General features: G+C 41.3%; 9 non-coding genes across 9 annotated transcripts; all 9 read right to left on the reverse strand.

Moving 5' to 3' along the window:
• Window positions 1–2,861: 2,861 nt before the first annotated feature.
• Window positions 2,862–2,947, reverse strand: TRNAY-AUA (transfer RNA tyrosine (anticodon AUA)). Its single transcript is given in 2 exon segments — window positions 2,862–2,897; window positions 2,911–2,947. It is a non-coding gene; the product is annotated as a tRNA-Tyr (tRNA).
• A 560-nt stretch (window positions 2,948–3,507) lies between these two features.
• On the reverse strand, window positions 3,508–3,593 carry TRNAY-AUA (transfer RNA tyrosine (anticodon AUA)). Its single transcript is given in 2 exon segments — window positions 3,508–3,543; window positions 3,557–3,593. It is a non-coding gene; the product is annotated as a tRNA-Tyr (tRNA).
• Window positions 3,594–5,443: 1,850 nt separating this feature from the next.
• Window positions 5,444–5,529, reverse strand: TRNAY-AUA (transfer RNA tyrosine (anticodon AUA)). The gene is given in 2 exon segments: window positions 5,444–5,479; window positions 5,493–5,529. It is a non-coding gene; the product is annotated as a tRNA-Tyr (tRNA).
• Window positions 5,530–8,671: 3,142 nt separating this feature from the next.
• On the reverse strand, window positions 8,672–8,757 carry TRNAY-AUA (transfer RNA tyrosine (anticodon AUA)). The gene is given in 2 exon segments: window positions 8,672–8,707; window positions 8,721–8,757. It is a non-coding gene; the product is annotated as a tRNA-Tyr (tRNA).
• Window positions 8,758–9,918: 1,161 nt separating this feature from the next.
• Window positions 9,919–10,004, reverse strand: TRNAY-AUA (transfer RNA tyrosine (anticodon AUA)). The gene is given in 2 exon segments: window positions 9,919–9,954; window positions 9,968–10,004. It is a non-coding gene; the product is annotated as a tRNA-Tyr (tRNA).
• A 559-nt stretch (window positions 10,005–10,563) lies between these two features.
• On the reverse strand, window positions 10,564–10,649 carry TRNAY-GUA (transfer RNA tyrosine (anticodon GUA)). Its single transcript is given in 2 exon segments — window positions 10,564–10,599; window positions 10,613–10,649. It is a non-coding gene; the product is annotated as a tRNA-Tyr (tRNA).
• A 1,809-nt stretch (window positions 10,650–12,458) lies between these two features.
• On the reverse strand, window positions 12,459–12,544 carry TRNAY-GUA (transfer RNA tyrosine (anticodon GUA)). The gene is given in 2 exon segments: window positions 12,459–12,494; window positions 12,508–12,544. It is a non-coding gene; the product is annotated as a tRNA-Tyr (tRNA).
• Window positions 12,545–13,752: 1,208 nt separating this feature from the next.
• TRNAY-GUA (transfer RNA tyrosine (anticodon GUA)) lies at window positions 13,753–13,838 on the reverse strand. Its single transcript is given in 2 exon segments — window positions 13,753–13,788; window positions 13,802–13,838. It is a non-coding gene; the product is annotated as a tRNA-Tyr (tRNA).
• Window positions 13,839–14,398: 560 nt separating this feature from the next.
• On the reverse strand, window positions 14,399–14,484 carry TRNAY-AUA (transfer RNA tyrosine (anticodon AUA)). The gene is given in 2 exon segments: window positions 14,399–14,434; window positions 14,448–14,484. It is a non-coding gene; the product is annotated as a tRNA-Tyr (tRNA).
• Between the last annotated feature and the right edge of the window lie 921 nt (window positions 14,485–15,405).

A 15,405-nucleotide genomic window follows, 5' to 3' on the forward strand; every position in this document is an offset into this window, starting at 1 on the left:
GGATGGTGTATACTGTTCTCTCATTTCCCTTGAGAAATCAAGATTGTCAAGGGGATTCTGCTGTTTTGCCAGTTCATAGCAAGAGATGGGGATCTGAAACACCTCACAGGAAACCAATGAAGATTGGTGTTGGACAGAAACATAACGTGGCCACAGCCTCAAAGCAAAAGGCATCTATTTTCAGTGATGAAATATAATATAATTATAAATTGTCTGTTATTTTATTTTCCAAGTATTTTACTTTCCAAGTATTCAATAAAATTTGCATTTGGCAAAAGTCCTTCGAGCCGGATTTGAACCAGCGACCTAAGGATGCCTGTTTTACCACTACAGTCCTCCGCTCTATCAACTGAGCTTTCGAAGGCTTGGCAAATCATTCTCTAGCAAACTCAATACGAGCTTCCACTTCAACCGTCGACTTGTAAACATCTCTTGCAATTCGTGCAAAATACTACAAATTTGGCTTGTGAGGTTCCCGAATTGAGTAAAAGCACATCAGTTCCCAATTAAAAAAATGACCCCCTCCGCAGTCGCCCGCATGTTACTGACCACCATACTAAGGGGGAAAAGTTGAAAGGCGGCACCTCACAGGCCATCTCCTCAGAGTATTCAGCCGCGTTGGGCCTTGACAATATTTTAATATCTTGGATGGTGTATAGTGTTCTCTCATTTCTCTTGAGAAATCAAGATTGTCAAGGGGATTCTGCTGTTTTGCCAGTTCATAGCAAGAGATGGGGATCCAAAACACCTCACAGGAAACCAATGAAGATTCGTGTTGGACAGAAAAATAACGTGGTCACAGCCTCAAAGCAAAAGGCATCTATTTTCAGTGATGAAATATAATATAATTATAAATTGTCTGTTATTTTACTTTCCAAGTATTTTACTTTCCAAGTATTCAATAAAATGTGCATTTGGCAAAAGTCCCTCGAGCCGGATTTGAACCAGCCACCTAAGGATGCCTGTTTTACCATTACAGTCCTCTGCTCTACCAACTGAGCTATCGAAGGCTTGGCAAATTGTTCTCTAGCAAACTCAATACGAGCTTCCACTTCAACCGTCGACTTGTAAACATCTCTTGCAATTCGTGCAAAATACTACAAATTTGGCTTGTGACGTTCCCGAATTGAGTAAAAGCACATCAGTTCCCAATTAAAAAAATGACCCCCTCCGCAGTCTCCCGCATGTTACTGACCACCATACTAAGGGGGAAAAGTTGAAAGGCGGCGCCTCACAGGCCATCTCCTCAGAGTATTCAGCCGTGTTGGGCCTTGACAATATTTTAATATCTTGGATGGTGTATACTGTTCTCTCATTTCCCTTGAGAAATCAAGATTGTCAAGGGGATTCTGCTGTTTTGCCAGTTCATAGCAAGAGATGGGGATCTGAAACACCTCACAGGAAACCAATGAAGATTGGTGTTGGACAGAAACATAACGTGGCCACAGCCTCAAAGCAAAAGGCATCTATTTTCAGTGATGAAATATAATATAATTATAAATTGTCTGTTATTTTATTTTCCAAGTATTTTACTTTCCAAGTATTCAATAAAATTTGCATTTGGCAAAAGTCCTTCAAGCCGGATTTGAACCAGCGACCTAAGGATGCCTGTTTTACCACTACAGTCCTCCGCTCTACCAACTGAGCTTTCGAAGGCTTGGCAAATCATTCTCTAGCAAACTCAATACGAGCTTCCACTTCAACCGTCGACTTGTAAACATCTCTTGCAATTCGTGCAAAATACTACAAATTTGGCTTGTGAGGTTCCCGAATTGAGTAAAAGCACATCAGTTCCCAATTAAAAAAATGACCCCCTCCGCAGTCTCCCGCATGTTAATGACCACTATACTAAGGGGGAAAAGTTGAAAGGCGGTGCCTCACAGGCCATCTCCTCAGAGTATTCAGCCGTGTTGAGCCTTGACAATATTTTAATATCTTGGATGGTGTATACTGTTCTCTCATTTCCCTTGAGAAATCAAGATTGTCAAGGGGATTCTGCTGTTTTGCCAGTTCATAGCAAGAGATGGGGATCTGAAACACCTCACAGGAAACCAATGAAGATTGGTGTTGGACAGAAACATAACGTGGCCACAGCCTCAAAGCAAAAGGCATCTATTTTCAGTGATGAAATATAATATAATTATAAATTGTCTGTTATTTTATTTTCCAAGTATTTTACTTTCCAAGTATTCAATAAAATTTGCATTTGGCAAAAGTCCTTCGAGCCGGATTTGAACCAGCGACCTAAGGATGCCTGTTTTACCACTACAGTCCTCCCCTCTACCAACTGAGCTATCGAAGGCTTGGCATATCAACTCTAGCAAACTCAATACGAGCTTCCACTTCAACCGTCGACTTGTAAACATCTCTTGCAATTCGTGCAAAATACTACAAATTTGGCTTGTGAGGTTCCCGAATTGAGTAAAAGCACATCAGTTCCCAATTAAAAAAATGACCCCCTCCGCAGTCTCCCGCATGTTACTGACCACCATACTAAGGGGGAAAAGTTGAAAGGCGGCACCTCACAGGCCATCTCCTCAGAGTATTCAGCCGCGTTGGGCCTTGACAATATTTTAATATCTTGGATGGTGTATAGTGTTCTCTCATTTCCCTTGAGAAATCAAGATTGTCAAGGGGATTCTGCTGTTTTGCCAGTTCATAGCAAGAGATGGGGATCCAAAACACCTCACAGGAAACCAATGAAGATTTGTGTTGGACAGAAAAATAAGGTGGTCACAGCCTCAAAGCAAAAGGCATCTATTTTCAGTGATGAAATATAATATAATTATAAATTGTCTGTTATTTTACTTTCCAAGTATTTTACTTTCCAAGTATTCAATAAAATGTGCATTTGGCAAAAGTCCTTCGAGCCGGATTTGAACCAGCGACCTAAGGATGCCTGTTTTACCACTATAGTCCTCCGCTCTACCAACTGAGCTATCAAAGGCTTGGCAAATCAGTCTCTAGCAAGCTCAATACGAGCTTCCACTTCAACCGTCGGCATTCAAACATCTCTTGCAATTCGTGCAAAATACTACAAATTTGGCTTGTGAGGTTCCCGAATTGAGTAAAAGCACATCAGTTCACAATTAAAAAAATGACCCCCTCCGCAGTCTCCCGCATGTTACTGACCACCATACAAAGGAGGAAAAGTTGAAAGGCGGCGCCTCACAGGCCATCTCCTCAGAGTATTCATCAGTGTTCGGCCTTGACAATATTTTAATATCTTGGATGGTGTATAGTGTTCTCCCATTTCCCTTGAGAAATCAAGATTGTCAAGGGGATTCTGCTGTTTTGTCAGTTCATTGCAAGAGTTGGGGATCCAAAATACCTCACAGGAAACCAACGAAGATTGGTGTCGGACAGAAAAATAACGTGGCCACAGCCTCAAAGCAAAAGGCATCTATTTTCAGTGATGAAATATAATATAATTATAAATTGTCTGTTATTTTACTTTCCAAGTATTTTACTTTCCAAGTATTCAATAAAATTTGCATTTGGCAAAAGTCCCTCGAGCCGGATTTGAACCAGCCACCTAAGGATGCCTGTTTTACCATTATAGTCCTCTGCTCTACCAACTGAGCTATCGAAGGCTTGGCAAATCGTTCTCTAGCAAACTCAATACGAGCTTCCACTTCAACCGTCGACTTGTAAACATCTCTTGCAATTCGTGCAAAATACTACAAATTTGGCTTGTGACGTTCCCGAATTGAGTAAAAGCACATCAGTTCCCAATGAAAAAAATGACCCCCTCCGCAGTCTCCCGCATTTTACTGACCACCATACTAAGGGGGAAAAGTTGAAAGGCGGCGCCTCACAGGCCATCTCCTCAGAGTATTCAGCCGTGTTGGGCCTTGACAATATTTTAATATCTTGGATGGTTTATACTGTTCTCTCATTTCCCTTGAGAAATCAAGATTGTCAAGGGGATTCTGCTGTTCTGCCAGTTCATAGCAAGAGATGGGGATCTGAAACACCTCACAGGAAACCAATGAAGATTGGTGTTGGACAGAAACATAAGGTGGCCACAGCCTCAAAGCAAAATGCATCTATTTTCAGTGATGAAATATAATATAATTATAAATTGTCTGTTATTTTATTTTCCAAGTATTTTACTTTCCAAGTATTCAATAAAATTTGCATTTGGCAAAAGTCCTTCGAGCCGGATTTGAACCAGCGACCTAAGGATGCCTGTTTTACACTACAGTCCTCCGCTCTACCAACTGAGCTTTCGAAGGCTTGGCAAATCATTCTCTAGCAAACTCAATACGAGCTTCCACTTCAACCGTCGACTTGTAAACATCTCTTGCAATTCGTGCAAAATACTACAAATTTGGCTTGTGAGGTTCCCGAATTGAGTAAAAGCACATCAGTTCCCAATTAAAAAAATGACCCCCTCCGCAGTCTCCCGCATGTTAATGACCACCATACTAAGGGGGAAAAGTTGAAAGGCGGCGCCTCACAGGCCATCTCCTCAGAGTATTCAGCCGTGTTGGGCCTTGACAATATTTTAATATCTTGGATGGTGTATAGTGTTCTCTCATTTCCCTTGAGAAATCAAGATTGTCAAGGGGATTCTGCTGTTTTGCCAGTTCATAGCAAGAGATGGGGATCCAAAACACCTGACAGGAAACCAATGAAGATTCGTGTTGGACAGAAAAATAACGTGGCCACAGCCTCAAAGCAAAAGGCATCTATTTTCAGTGATGAAATATAATATAATTATAAATTGTCTGTTATTTTACTTTCCAAGTATTTTACTTTCCAAGTATTCAATAAAATGTGCATTTGGCAAGAGTCCTTCGAGCCGGATTTGAACCAGCGACCTAAGGATGCCTGTTTTACCACTACAGTCCTCCCCTCTACCAACTGAGCTATCGAAGGCTTGGCATATCAACTCTAGCAAACTCAATACGAGCTTCCACTTCAACCGTCGACTTGTAAACATCTCTTGCAATTCGTGCAAAATACTACAAATTTGGCTTGTGAGGTTCCCGAATTGAGTAAAAGCACATCAGTTCCCAATTAAAAAAATGACCCCCTCCGCAGTCTCCCGCATGTTACTGACCACCATACTAAGGGGGAAAAGTTGAAAGGCGGCACCTCACAGGCCATCTCCTCAGAGTATTCAGCCGCGTTGGGCCTTGACAATATTTTAATATCTTGGATGGTGTATAGTGTTCTCTCATTTCCCTTGAGAAATCAAGATTGTCAAGGGGATTCTGCTGTTTTGCCAGTTCATAGCAAGAGATGGGGATCCAAAACACCTCACAGGAAACCAATGAAGATTTGTGTTGGACAGAAAAATAAGGTGGTCACAGCCTCAAAGCAAAAGGCATCTATTTTCAGTGATGAAATATAATATAATTATAAATTGTCTGTTATTTTACTTTCCAAGTATTTTACTTTCCAAGTATTCAATAAAATGTGCATTTGGCAAAAGTCCTTCGAGCCGGATTTGAACCAGCGACCTAAGGATGCCTGTTTTACCACTATAGTCCTCCGCTCTACCAACTGAGCTATCAAAGGCTTGGCAAATCAGTCTCTAGCAAGCTCAATACGAGCTTCCACTTCAACTGTCGACATTCAAACATCTCTTGCAATTCGTGCAAAATACTACAAATTTGGCTTGTGAGGTTCCCGAATTGAGTAAAAGCACATCAGTTCACAATGAAAAAAATGACCCCCTCCGCAGTCTCCCGCATGTTACTGACCACCATACTAAGGGGGAAAAGTTGAAAGGCGGCGCCTCACAGGCCATCTCCTCAGAGTATTCAGCCGTGTTGGGCCTTGACAATATTTTAATATCTTGGATGGTGTATACTGTTCTCTCATTTCCCTTGAGAAATCAAGATTGTCAAGGGGATTCGGCAGTTTTGCCAGTTCATAGCAAGAGATGGGGATCTGAAACACCTCACAGGAAACCAATGAAGATTGGTGTTGGACAGAAACATAACGTGGCCACAGCCTCAAAGCAAAAGGCATCTATTTTCAGTGATGAAATATAATATAATTATAAATTGTCTGTTATTTTATTTTCCAAGTATTTTACTTTCCAAGTATTCAATAAAATTTGCATTTGGCAAAAGTCCTTCGAGCCGGATTTGAACCAGCGACCTAAGGATGCCTGTTTTACCACTACAGTCCTCCGCTCTATCAACTGAGCTTTCGAAGGCTTGGCAAATCATTCTCTAGCAAACTCAATACGAGCTTCCACTTCAACCGTCGACTTGTAAACATCTCTTGCAATTCGTGCAAAATACTACAAATTTGGCTTGTGAGGTTCCCGAATTGAGTAAAAGCACATCAGTTCCCAATTAAAAAAATGACCCCCTCCGCAGTCGCCCGCATGTTACTGACCACCATACTAAGGGGGAAAAGTTGAAAGGCGGCACCTCACAGGCCATCTCCTCAGAGTATTCAGCCGCGTTGGGCCTTGACAATATTTTAATATCTTGGATGGTGTATAGTGTTCTCTCATTTCTCTTGAGAAATCAAGATTGTCAAGGGGATTCTGCTGTTTTGCCAGTTCATAGCAAGAGATGGGGATCCAAAACACCTCACAGGAAACCAATGAAGATTCGTGTTGGACAGAAAAATAACGTGGTCACAGCCTCAAAGCAAAAGGCATCTATTTTCAGTGATGAAATATAATATAATTATAAATTGTCTGTTATTTTACTTTCCAAGTATTTTACTTTCCAAGTATTCAATAAAATGTGCATTTGGCAAAAGTCCCTCGAGCCGGATTTGAACCAGCCACCTAAGGATGCCTGTTTTACCATTACAGTCCTCTGCTCTACCAACTGAGCTATCGAAGGCTTGGCAAATTGTTCTCTAGCAAACTCAATACGAGCTTCCACTTCAACCGTCGACTTGTAAACATCTCTTGCAATTCGTGCAAAATACTACAAATTTGGCTTGTGACGTTCCCGAATTGAGTAAAAGCACATCAGTTCCCAATTAAAAAAATGACCCCCTCCGCAGTCTCCCGCATGTTACTGACCACCATACTAAGGGGGAAAAGTTGAAAGGCGGCGCCTCACAGGCCATCTCCTCAGAGTATTCAGCCGTGTTGGGCCTTGACAATATTTTAATATCTTGGATGGTGTATACTGTTCTCTCATTTCCCTTGAGAAATCAAGATTGTCAAGGGGATTCTGCTGTTTTGCCAGTTCATAGCAAGAGATGGGGATCTGAAACACCTCACAGGAAACCAATGAAGATTGGTGTTGGACAGAAACATAACGTGGCCACAGCCTCAAAGCAAAAGGCATCTATTTTCAGTGATGAAATATAATATAATTATAAATTGTCTGTTATTTTATTTTCCAAGTATTTTACTTTCCAAGTATTCAATAAAATTTGCATTTGGCAAAAGTCCTTCAAGCCGGATTTGAACCAGCGACCTAAGGATGCCTGTTTTACCACTACAGTCCTCCGCTCTACCAACTGAGCTTTCGAAGGCTTGGCAAATCATTCTCTAGCAAACTCAATACGAGCTTCCACTTCAACCGTCGACTTGTAAACATCTCTTGCAATTCGTGCAAAATACTACAAATTTGGCTTGTGAGGTTCCCGAATTGAGTAAAAGCACATCAGTTCCCAATTAAAAAAATGACCCCCTCCGCAGTCGCCCGCATGTTACTGACCACCATACTAAGGGGGAAAAGTTGAAAGGCGGCACCTCACAGGCCATCTCCTCAGAGTATTCAGCCGCGTTGGGCCTTGACAATTTTTTAATATCTTGGATGGTGTATAGTGTTCTCTCATTTCTCTTGAGAAATCAAGATTGTCAAGGGGATTCTGCTGTTTTGCCAGTTCATAGCAAGAGATGGGGATCCAAAACACCTCACAGGAAACCAATGAAGATTCGTGTTGGACAGAAAAATAACGTGGTCACAGCCTCAAAGCAAAAGGCATCTATTTTCAGTGATGAAATATAATATAATTATAAATTGTCTGTTATTTTACTTTCCAAGTATTTTACTTTCCAAGTATTCAATAAAATGTGCATTTGGCAAAAGTCCTTCGAACCGGATTTGAACCAGTGACCTAAGGATGCCTGTTTTACCACTACAGTCCTCCGCTCTACCAACTGAGCTACCGAAGGCTTGGCAAATCAACTCTAGCAAGCTCAATTCGAGCTTCCACTTCAACCGTCGACATGCAAACATCTCTTGCAATTCGTGCAAAATACTACAAATTTGGCTTGTGAGGTTCCCGAATTGAGGAAAAGCACATCAGTTCCCAATTAAAAAAATGACCCCCTCCGCAGTCTCCCGCATGTTAATGACCACCATACTAAGGGGGAAAAGTTGAAAGGTGCGCCTCACAGGCCATCTCCTCAGAGTATTCAGCCGTGTTGGGCCTTGACAATATTTTAATATCTTGGATGGTGTATAGTGTTCTCCCATTTCCCTTGAGAAATCAAGATTGTCAAGGGGATTCTGCTGTTTTGTCAGTTCATAGCAAGAGATGGGGATCCAAAATACCTCACAGGAAAACAACGAAGATTGGTGTCGGACAGAAAAATAACGTGGCCACAGCCTCAAAGCAAAAGGCATCTATTTTCAGTGATGAAATATAATATAATTATAAATTGTCTGTTATTTTACTTTCCAAGTATTTTACTTTCCAAGTATTCAATAAAATGTGCATTTGGCAAAAGTCCTTCGAGCCGGATTTGAACCAGCGACCTAAGGATGCCTGTTTTACCACTATAGTCCTCTGCTCTACCAACTGAGCTATCGAAGGCTTGGCAAATCGTTCTCTAGCAAACTCAATACGAGCTTCCACTTCAACCGTCGACTTGTAAACATCTCTTGCAATTCGTGCAAAATACTACAAATTTGGCTTGTGACGTTCCCGAATTGAGTAAAAGCACATCAGTTCACAATTTAAAAAATGACCCCCTCCGCAGTCTCCCGCATGTTACTGACCACCATACAAAGGAGGAAAAGTTGAAAGGCGGCGCCTCACAGGCCATCTCCTCAGAGTATTCATCAGTGTTCGGCCTTGACAATATTTTAATATCTTGGATGGTGTATAGTGTTCTCCCATTTCCCTTGAGAAATCAAGATTGTCAAGGGGATTCTGCTGTTTTGTCAGTTCATAGCAAGAGATGGGGATCCAAAATACCTCACAGGAAAACAACGAAGATTGGTGTCGGACAGAAAAATAATGTGGCCACAGCCTCAAAGCAAAAGGCATCTATTTTCAGTGATGAAATATAATATAATTATAAATTGTCTGTTATTTTACTTTCCAAGTATTTTACTTTCCAAGTATTCAATAAAATGTGCATTTGGCAAAAGTCCTTTGAGCCGGATTTGAATCAGCGACGAGCTATCGAAGGCTTGGCAAATCATTCTCTAGCAAACTCAATACGAGCTTCCACTTCAACCGTCCACTTGTAAACATCTCTTGCAATTCGTGCAAAATACTACAAATTTGGCTTGTGAGGTTCCCGAATTGAGTAAAAGCACATCAGTTCCCAATTAAAAAAATGACCCCCTCCGCAGTCTCCCGCATGTTAATGACCACTATACTAAGGGGGAAAAGTTGAAAGGCGGCGCCTCACAGGCCATCTCCTCAGAGTATTCAGCCGTGTTGGGCCTTGACAATATTTTAATATCTTGGATGGTGTATAGTGTTCTCTCATTTCCCTTGAGAAATCAAGATTGTCAAGGGGATTCTGCTGTTTTGCCAGTTCATAGCAAGAGATGGGGATCCAAAACACCTGACAGGAAACCAATGAAGATTCGTGTTGGACAGAAAAATAACGTGGCCACAGCCTCAAAGCAAAAGGCATCTATTTTCAGTGATGAAATATAATATAATTATAAATTGTCTGTTATTTTACTTTCCAAGTATTTTACTTTCCAAGTATTCAATAAAATGTGCATTTGGCAAAAGTCCTTTGAGCCGGATTTGAACCAGAGACCTAAGGATGCCTGTTTTACCACTATAGTCCTCCGCTCTACCAACTGAGCTATCGAAGGCTTGGCAAATCAACTCTAGCAAACTCAATACGAGCTTCCACTTCAACCGTCGACTTGTAAACATCTCTTGCAATTCGTGCAAAATACTACAAATTTGGCTTGTGAGGTTCCCGAATTGAGTAAAAGCACATCAGTTCCCAATTAAAAAAATGACCCCCTCCGCAGTCTCCCGCATGTTACTGACCACCATACTAAGGGGGAAAAGTTGAAAGGCGGCACCTCACAGGCCATCTCCTCAGAGTATTCAGCCGCGTTGGGCCTTGACAATATTTTAATATCTTGGATGGTGTATAGTGTTCTCTCATTTCCCTTGAGAAATCAAGATTGTCAAGGGGATTCTGCTGTTTTGCCAGTTCATAGCAAGAGATGGGGATCCAAAACACCTCACAGGAAACCAATGAAGATTCGTGTTGGACAGAAATATAACATGGTCACAGCCTCAAAGCAAAAGGCATCTATTTTCAGTGATGAAATATAATATAATTATAAATTGTCTGCTATTTTACTTTCCAAGTATTTTACTTTCCAAGTATTCAATAAAATGTGCATTTGGCAAAAGTCCTTCGAGCCGGATTTGAACCAGCGACCTAAGGATGCCTGTTTTACCACTACAGTCCTCCGCTCTACCAACTGAGCTATCGAAGGCTTGGCAAATCAGTCTCTAGCAAGCTCAATACGAGCTTCCACTTCAATCGTCGACATTCAAACATCTCTTGCAATTTGTGCAAAATACTACAAATTTGGCTTGTGAGGTTCCCGAATTGAGTAAAAGCACATCAGTTCACAATTAAAAAAATGACCCCCTCCGCAGTCTCCCGCATGTTACTGACCACCATAATAAGGAGGAAAAGTTGAAAGGCGGTGCCTCACAGGCCATCTCCTCAGAGTATTCATCAGTGTTCGGCCTTGACAATATTTTAATATCTTGGATGGTGTATAGTGTTCTCCCATTTCCCTTGAGAAATCAAGATTGTCAAGGGGATTCTGCTGTTTTGTCAGTTCATAGCAAGAGATGGGGATCCAAAATACCTCACAGGAAACCAACGAAGATTGGTGTCGGACAGAAAAATAACGTGGCCACAGCCTCAAAGCAAAAGGCATCTATTTTCAGTGATGAAATATAATATAATTATAAATTGTCTGTTATTTTACTTTCCAAGTATTTTACTTTCCAAGTATTCAATAAAATGTGCACTTGGCAAAAGTCCTTTGAGACGGATTTGAACCAGCGACGAGCTATCGAAGGCTTGGCAAATCATTCTCTAGCAAACTCAATACGAGCTTCCACTTCAACCGTCGACTTGTAAACATCTCTTGCAATTCGTGCAAAATACTACAAATTTGGCTTGTGAGGTTCCCGAATTGAGTAAAAGCACATCAGTTCCCAATTAAAAAAATGACCCCCTCCGCAGTCTCCCGCATGTTACTGACCACCATACTAAGGGGGAAAAGTTGAAAGGCGGCACCTCAAAGGCCATCTCCTCAGAGTATTCAGCCTCGTTGGGCCTTGACAATATTTTAATATCTTGGATGGTGTATAGTGTTCTCTCATTTTCCTTGAGAAATCAAGATTGTCAAGGGGATTATGCTGTTTTGCCAGTTCATAGCAAGAGATGGGGATCAAAAAAACACCTCACAGGAAACCAAAGAAGATTGGTGTTGGACAGAAAAATAATGTGGCCACAGCCTCAAAGCAAAAGGCATCTATTTTCAGTGATGAAATATAATATAATTATAAATTGTCTGTTATGCTATTTTCCAAGTATTTTACTTTCCAAGTATTCAATAAAATTTGGATTTGGCAAAAGTCCTTCGAGCCGGATTTGAACCAGCGACCTAAGGATGCCTGTTTTACCACTACAGTCCTCTCCTCTACCAACTGAGCTATCGAAGGCTTGGCAAACCATTCTCTAGAAAGCTCAATTCGAGCTTCCACTTCAACCGTCGACATGCAAACATCTCTTGCAATTCGTGCAAAATACTACAAATTTGGCTTGTGAGGTTCCCGAATTGAGTAAAAGCACATCAGTTCCCAATTAAAAAAATGACCGCCTCCGCAGTCTCCCGCATGTTACTGACCACCATACTAAGGAGGAAAAGTTGAAAGGCGGCGCCTCACAGGCCATCTCCTCAGAGTATTCATCAGTGTTCGGCCTTGACAATATTTTAATATCTTGGATGGTGTATGGTGTTCTCCCATTTCCTTTGAGAAATCAAGATTGTCAAGGGGATTCTGCTGTTTTGTCAGTTCATAGCAAGAGATGGGGATCCAAAACACCTCACAGGAAACCAATGAAGATTCGTGTTGGACAGAAAAATAACGTGGTCACAGCCTCAAAGCAAAAGGGATCTATTTTCAGTGATGAAATATAATATAATTATAAATTGTCTGTTATTTTACTTTCCAAGTATTTTACTTTCCAAGTATTCAATAAAATGTGCATTTGGCAAAAGTCCTTCGAGCCGGATTTGAACCAGCGACCTAAGGATGCATGTTTTACCACTACAGTCCTCCGCTCTACCAACTGAGCTATCGAAGGCTTGGCAAATCATTCTCTAGCAAACTCAATACGAGCTTCCACTTCAACCGTCGACTTGTAAACATCTCTTGCAATTCGTGCAAAATACTACAAATTTGGCTTGTGAGGTTCCCGAATTGAGTAAAAGCACATCAGTTCCCAATTAAAAAAATGACCCCCTCCGCAGTCTCCCGCATGTTACTGACCACCATACTAAGGGGGAAAAGTTGAAAGGCGGCACCTCAAAGGCCATCTCCTCAGAGTATTCAGCCTCGTTGGGCCTTGACAATATTTTAATATCTTGGATGGTGTATAGTGTTCTCTCATTTTCCTTGAGAAATCAAGATTGTCAAGGGGATTATGCTGTTTTGCCAGTTCATAGCAAGAGATGGGGATCAAAAAAACACCTCACAGGAAACCAAAGAAGATTGGTGTTGGACAGAAAAATAATGTGGCCACAGCCTCAAAGCAAAAGGCATCTATTTTCAGTGATGAAATATAATATAATTATAAATTGTCTGTTATGCTATTTTCCAAGTATTTTACTTTCCAAGTATTCAATAAAATTTGGATTTGGCAAAAGTCCTTCGAGCCGGATTTGAACCAGCGACCTAAGGATGCCTGTTTTACCACTACAGTCCTCTCCTCTACCAACTGAGCTATCGAAGGCTTGGCAAACCATTCTCTAGAAAGCTCAATTCGAGCTTCCACTTCAACCGTCGACATGCAAACATCTCTTGCAATTCGTGCAAAATACTACAAATTTGGCTTGTGAGGTTCCCGAATTGAGTAAAAGCACATCAGTTCCCAATTAAAAAAATGACCGCCTCCGCAGTCTCCCGCATGTTACTGACCACCATACTAAGGAGGAAAAGTTGAAAGGCGGCGCCTCACAGGCCATCTCCTCAGAGTATTCATCAGTGTTCGGCCTTGACAATATTTTAATATCTTGGATGGTGTATGGTGTTCTCCCATTTCCTTTGAGAAATCAAGATTGTCAAGGGGATTCTGCTGTTTTGTCAGTTCATAGCAAGAGATGGGGATCCAAAACACCTCACAGGAAACCAATGAAGATTCGTGTTGGACAGAAAAATAACGTGGTCACAGCCTCAAAGCAAAAGGGATCTATTTTCAGTGATGAAATATAATATAATTATAAATTGTCTGTTATTTTACTTTCCAAGTATTTTACTTTCCAAGTATTCAATAAAATGTGCATTTGGCAAAAGTCCTTCGAGCCGGATTTGAACCAGCGACCTAAGGATGCATGTTTTACCACTACAGTCCTCCGCTCTACCAACTGAGCTATCGAAGGCTTGGCAAATCAGTCTCTAGCAAGCTCAATACGAGCTTCCACTTCAACCGTCGACATTCAAACATCTCTTGCAATTCGTGCAAAATACTACAAATTGGGCTTGTGAGGTTCCCGAATTGAGTAAAAGCACATCAGTTCACAATTTAAAAAATGACCCCCTCCGCAGTCTCCCGCATGTTACTGACCACCATACAAAGGAGGAAAAGTTGAAAGGCGGCGCCTCACAGGCCATCTCCTCAGAGTATTCATCAGTGTTCGGCCTTGACAATATTTTAATATCTTGGATGGTGTATAGTGTTCTCCCATTTCCCTTGAGAAATCAAGATTGTCAAGGGGATTCTGCTGTTTTGTCAGTTCATAGCAAGAGATGGGGATCCAAAATACCTCACAGGAAAACAACGAAGATTGGTGTCGGACAGAAAAATAACGTGGCCACAGCCTCAAAGCAAAAGGCATCTATTTTCAGTGATGAAATATAATATAATTATAAATTGTCTGTTATTTTACTTTCCAAGTATTTTACTTTCCAAGTATTCAATAAAATGTGCATTTGGCAAAAGTCCTTCGAGCCGGATTTGAACCAGCGACCTAAGGATGCCTGTTTTACCACTATAGTCCTCCCCTCTACCAACTGAGCTATCGAAGGCTTGGCAAATCGTTCTCTAGCAAACTCAATACGAGCTTCCACTTCAACCGTCGACTTGTAAACATCTCTTGCAATTCGTGCAAAATACTACAAATTTGGCTTGTGACGTTCCCGAATTGAGTAAAAGCACATCAGTTCCCAATGAAAAAAATGACCCCCTCCGCAGTCTCCCGCATGTTACTGACCACCATACTAAGGGGGAAAAGTTGAAAGGCGGCGCCTCACAGGCCATCTCCTCAGAGTATTCAGCCGTGTTGGGCCTTGACAATATTTTAATATCTTGGATGGTGTATAGTGTTCTCTCATTTCTCTTGAGAAATCAAGATTGTCAAGGGGATTCTGCTGTTTTGCCAGTTCATAGCAAGAGATGGGGATCCAAAACACCTCACAGGAAACCAATGAAGATTCGTGTTGGACAGAAAAATAACGTGGTCACAGCCTCAAAGCAAAAGGCATCTATTTTCAGTGATGAAATATAATATAATTATAAATTGTCTGTTATTTTACTTTCCAAGTATTTTACTTTCCAAGTATTCAATAAAATGTGCATTTGGCAAAAGTCCCTCGAGCCGGATTTAAACCAGCCACCTAAGGATGCCTGTTTTACCATTACAGTCCTCTGCTCTACCAACTGAGCTATCGAAGGCTTGGCAAATCGTTCTCTAGCAAACTCAATACGAGCTTCCACTTCAACCGTCGACTTGTAAACATCTCTTGCAATTCGTGCAAAATACTACAAATTTGGCTTGTGACGTTCCCGAATTGAGTAAAAGCACATCAGTTCCCAATGAAAAAAATGACCCCCTCCGCAGTCTCCCGCATGTTACTGACCACCATACTAAGGGGGAAAAGTTGAAAGGCGGCGCCTCACAGGCCATCTCCTCAGAGTATTCAGCCGTGTTGGGCCTTGACAATATTTTA

This window comes from Ambystoma mexicanum, chromosome 1p (genome assembly GCF_040938575.1).
Source record: "Ambystoma mexicanum isolate Mex_15411 chromosome 1p, UKY_AmexF1_1, whole genome shotgun sequence".
In the NCBI taxonomy this organism is placed as follows: domain Eukaryota; kingdom Metazoa; phylum Chordata; class Amphibia; order Caudata; family Ambystomatidae; genus Ambystoma; species Ambystoma mexicanum.